At 39.6% G+C, this 4,967-nt stretch overlaps 1 non-coding gene across 1 annotated transcript; it reads left to right on the plus strand.

Moving 5' to 3' along the window:
• The first annotated feature begins 2,110 nt into the window (after positions 1 to 2,110).
• LOC118638041 lies at positions 2,111 to 2,246 on the plus strand. Its single transcript, XR_004961009.1, has one exon. It is a non-coding gene; the product is annotated as a U8 small nucleolar RNA (small nucleolar RNA).
• The last annotated feature ends 2,721 nt before the right edge of the window (positions 2,247 to 4,967 follow it).

The following is a 4,967-nucleotide window of genomic DNA, read 5'->3' on the forward strand; positions in this document are numbered from 1 at the left end:
TCACAGAACTAGAACAAAAACTCCAAAGTTTATATGGACCCAAAAAAGACCCTGAAAAACCACAGCAATCTTGAAAAAAAAAGTACAAAGTTGAAGAGATCACAATACTGAATATCAAGTTATACTACAAAGCCACTGTAATCAAAACAGCCTGGTACCAGCACGGAACAGGCATATAGATCAATAAAACAGAAAAGAAAACCCAGGAATTGACACATGACAGTATACTCAATTAATATTTGACAAAGGAGGCAAGAGGATAAAATAAAGACAGTCTCTTCTATAAATGATTTTGAGAAAATCAGACAGGTAGATGTAAAAAAAGTAAAACTAGACCACCAACTTACACCATACACAGAAATAAACTCAAAATGGATAAAAGACTTAAATATAAGTTGTGAAACCATGAAAATCCTAGAAGAAAATGTAGGTGGCAAAGTTACAGACATTACGTGAAGCATAATTTTCACCCATACATCACCTAAGGCAAGAGAAACAAAGGAAAAACTTAATTAATAGGACTACATTTAACTAAAAAGCTTTTGCACAGCAAAAAACAAACAAACAAACAAACAAAAAAACCCAGCATCAAAATGAAAAGGGAACCCACTGTTGGGTTGCCAGTGATATATCTGATAAGGGTTTAATTTCCAAAATATATAAAATACGCATACAACTCAACAAAAGGAAGACAATCAATCCAATTAAAAAATGGGCAGAGGACCTGAATAGATACTTCTCCAAAGAGGACACACAAATGGCCAAGAGACATACAAGAAAATGTTCAATGTCACTAATAAAACGAGGTGTCACCTCACCTGCCAGAACGGCTGCTGTCAACAAATCATGAAACAAGTGCTGGTGAAGATGTGGAGAAAAGGGTACTGTAGTACACTACTGGTGGGAATGCAGACTGGTGCAGCCGCTATGGAAAACAATATGGTGTTTCCTCAAAAAATTAAAAATGCAACTGCCTTTTGACCCAGTTATCCCACTTCTAGGAATACATACTAAGAATCCCGAAACACCAGTCAAAAGATTATATGCACCCTTATGTTCATAGCAGCACTATTTACAATAGCGAAGATCTGGTAACAGCCCAAGTATCCATCAGTAGGAGAGTGGATTAAAAAAGCTGTGATACATTTACACAATGGAATACTATGCAGCTTTAAGATAGAAAGACCTCTTACCCTGTGAGAGGACATGGACAGACCTGGAGAGTATGACGCTAAGCAAAATAAGTTAGTCAGAGAAAGACAAGTTTAACACGATCTCACTTAGTTGTGTAATATAATGAACAAAATATGCTGATGAACAAAATAGACCCAGAGACATGGAAGTAGGGAACAGACTGACGTCCGAGGCAAGGGGGCTGGGAGAAAAGGGAAGAGATAAACCAAAGAACTGATATGTATATATGTATAACCAATGAACACAGACAACGGTATGGTGAAGGTGGGGTGGGGGGACGGGAGCAGGGAGAAGGGTGTCAATGAGGCATAAAAGGAGAGACATCTGTAATATTTTCAACAATAAAGACACATTTTAAAAATAGTAATCAGTCGACTGAAAGAAAAAATAAACAAAAAATAGTTTTTGTGTTCTGAATGATGTGTCTTGTGGAACCTAACTACTCTATACCTTTCCCTATTTCAGACTGCCGTAAGTTTATTCTCAGTGCTCAAACTAGAAAAAACAAACAAACGTGAGGATAAACATGCCTGACTGACAAAGTCCTTAACCCAGAGCTTAATAGAGGGGAGGGCTCTTCCTGGGCTTGATTTTGCAGGTCAGCCACTGCTCCAAGTCTGGAGTTGGAAGAAAACTCTGCTCACTTTCTACTTCCTACCTCTCATTTATAGTGTTACACATGGGGACTCCTGGGCCCAGGAAGAACTGGAGTTTAACACTTGGATGAAACCAGGAAAGAGTCCTCCCCCCTAGCCTATATTCTTAAAAGGGTCCTTATAGAGGCAGAAACCCCTGGACCCTCCGAGCAGACTTCCAGGGTTGCTAAAGGGCTCTCTCAGGAAGGTAGCTGGCACAGGGAATTCATAACGATAGTTCTTCATCACTCATTAGTTCAACACAAGAATAAAAACTATAATGCTCAGGTAGGGTAATCCTTACCTGTTCCTCTTATTGGAAGGCAGATTGGAACACGATGATTTGAGATCGCATGATTCGTGATTAACGTCTCTGTGTAATCAGGACATGCAACACCCTGATTGCTCCTATCTGATTCTTCCTGATGTTTAAAATAATAATAATAATAAAAACTACCAGTTCAAGTTGAGATTAAACATCTACCAGGGCAATTATTTTCTCCAGAAAAAAACAATAATTGATGTAGGAGCTCTAGGGCTTCAGACATGTGGACTGAGATCGAGGAAGCAAGGGCTGAATAATGGCCTAACAATGAAAAACTCGTACTAATGCTAAGTGGCAGAGACGATGGGAAAATCAGAGCAGAGTCTGAGACCCCTCATATACTAATGAATCTTCTGTCTTTGTTAACAGAGAAACAGGTTACTTAGATGGACTGAGAATGAATCTTTTAGTAGAGCTGAGTGCCACAGGCCAGCAAAGGTAAAATCAGGAAAATGATGAACTCTAACGCTTTCTGAATCTATTTAGTCTTTAATTGTGACTTCCATTTATTCCCCCTTGTATGCCTTCCTCTCCATCTATTTTAGACTGTTACTAATTAATTAATTCATCTCTCTACCTATCCTGTGTTAGTCCTTCATCTAAAATGTTCTCCTCTTCCCCTCACTTAGGCATGAACACTAGATTCATCACTTTTGTTGTGATCTCAGACTCATCTGAAGCTTAGTTTTCTCACATATATGTTTACACACCCATTTTTGTGGGTGCTCAAATAGTATTACTGATATTAAAGTTAATTTATTGGCAGTAAGTATATAGATATCAAATTAAATTTCTAATCATTGTTCTGAATGGACTGAAGATTGGTCAATTTTAAGTGTCATTTCACTTTATCTTAATAAATAAGGGCTAGAAAGCCCCCTACCGGTGCAGTCTCTGTTTTGGGTAAGTTCCTAGAACCTCAGGCCTCTATTTGAAAAATAGAGGATAATTGTATGTATCCTGTCCTGCGTGTCTCATTGGGGAGGCACTATTGACATGTGAGTGCTTGGTGAGTTCAAGAGCTGGACCTATGTACAGGGCCGGTAGGAATCCCTTCCATGGGGAAGGAGCACAGGCGGCATGGGTACCTCTCCTCAGAGGTTCAACAGCACAAGATGATCCTGGCAATGTTTCAGCAGTGTGTCCAAAACAACTCTTAAATCTCCATGCCCCTCCTTCTCAGATCTCAGGCAATGGTATTTATCTTCTATATGCTTAGCCAATCCAGGCTTTTGCTTTTGCTTTCTTTGAGAAAGTACTAGAGCCTTGGACCCACTGCTGAATTATTACTGCCACACATAGTGTGTTTGACAGGTCTGGTTGCCTAGATATTCCACAGGGAAACCGGAGGACTAGATCTATCCAGTTAAGAAAGTCCTTCCACAAAACTTTTCTTCTAAGTGACTCATGGGAACAGAGCAAAGCACTAATAAGTTTGCTAATGAGAAAGTAAACAAATTGCCTAAAGTGAGCTGGGAAGCCAGAGGTTGAGGCAAGGGAACTGTTCTCAGGAGGGGCCTGTGCTCCTTTAATGAAGCACACCCTCAACTTCAGTAATTGTCAGCATTTTCTCTGCAGAGACCAGATGCCAGCTGAGGTGTGGAGCAGGGAGCTTTGAAGGGGTCCCAGTTTTCTCCTTTTGCCTTTCTCAATTAATACTAATTAAGAACATGTGAATACAGACAGGAAGAAAGCAGCTCTAGAATGCAGTGCTTTTGGGAGTCCTTTTAACAGGCCTAGTGAGGAGATACCAACCTCCCAGGTTTTCCTGACCATACAGAAGACCATCTGTTTTCTTTTTCTTTTTTGAAATGATATTTCATTTAAAATTTTTTTTAATTAATTAATTTATTTTTGTTACAGATGTTTCTCCTTTTCCCCCCATGGATTCCCTCCTCCCCCTCCCTCCCCGCACTGTACCCAGCTTTGTTGTCCATGTCCATTGGTCATACACACATGGCTTATCTCTCCCCCAGAACCCCTCTCCTGAGGATTGTCAATCTGTACTCCATTTCCATGTCTCTGGTATTACCCCAATCCTCAAACTGTTATGTTTATTATATTCCACAAGTAAGTGAGATCATATGATACTTGTCTTTCTCTGTTTGGCTTGTTTCACTTAGGATAATACTTTCTAGGTACCTCCAGGTCATCTCAAAGGATAAGAGATCTTTCTTTCTTACAGCTGCATAGTACTCCATTGTGCATATGTACCACAGGTTTTTTATCCATTCATCTATTGATGGACATTTGGGCTGTTTCCAGATCTTAGCTATTGTAAATAGTGCTGCTACAAACATGGGGGTACATATATTCTTTCTGATTGGTGTTTCAAGCTTCTTAGGGTATATTCCTACAAGTGGGATCACTGGGTCAAATGGCAGTTCAATTTTTAATTTTCTGAGGAAACATCATATTGTTTTTCATAGTGGCTGCACCAGTCTGCATTCCCACCAGCAGTGTACTAGAGTCCCCTTTTCTCCACACCCTTGTCAACACTTGTTGTTTGATGATTTGTTGTTGGCGGCCATTCTGACAGGTGTGAGGTGATACCTCATTGTTGTTTCAATTTTCATCTCTCTGATTAGTGATGTTGAGCATTTCTTCATATGTCTCTTAGCCATTTGTATGTCCTGTTTGGACAGGTGTCTATTTAGTTCCTCTGCCCATTTTTTAATTGGGTTCTTTGTCTTCCTTTTGTTGAGTTGTATGAGCACTTTCTATATATTAGAAATTAAGCCCTTCTCTGATATACCATTGGCAATTATGCTCTCCCATATAGTGGGTTGCCTTTCTATTTTGATGATTGTATC

The sequence above is a fragment of the Molossus molossus genome, unplaced genomic scaffold (assembly GCF_014108415.1).
Source record: "Molossus molossus isolate mMolMol1 unplaced genomic scaffold, mMolMol1.p scaffold_m16_p_20, whole genome shotgun sequence".
In the NCBI taxonomy this organism is placed as follows: Eukaryota; Metazoa; Chordata; class Mammalia; order Chiroptera; family Molossidae; genus Molossus; species Molossus molossus.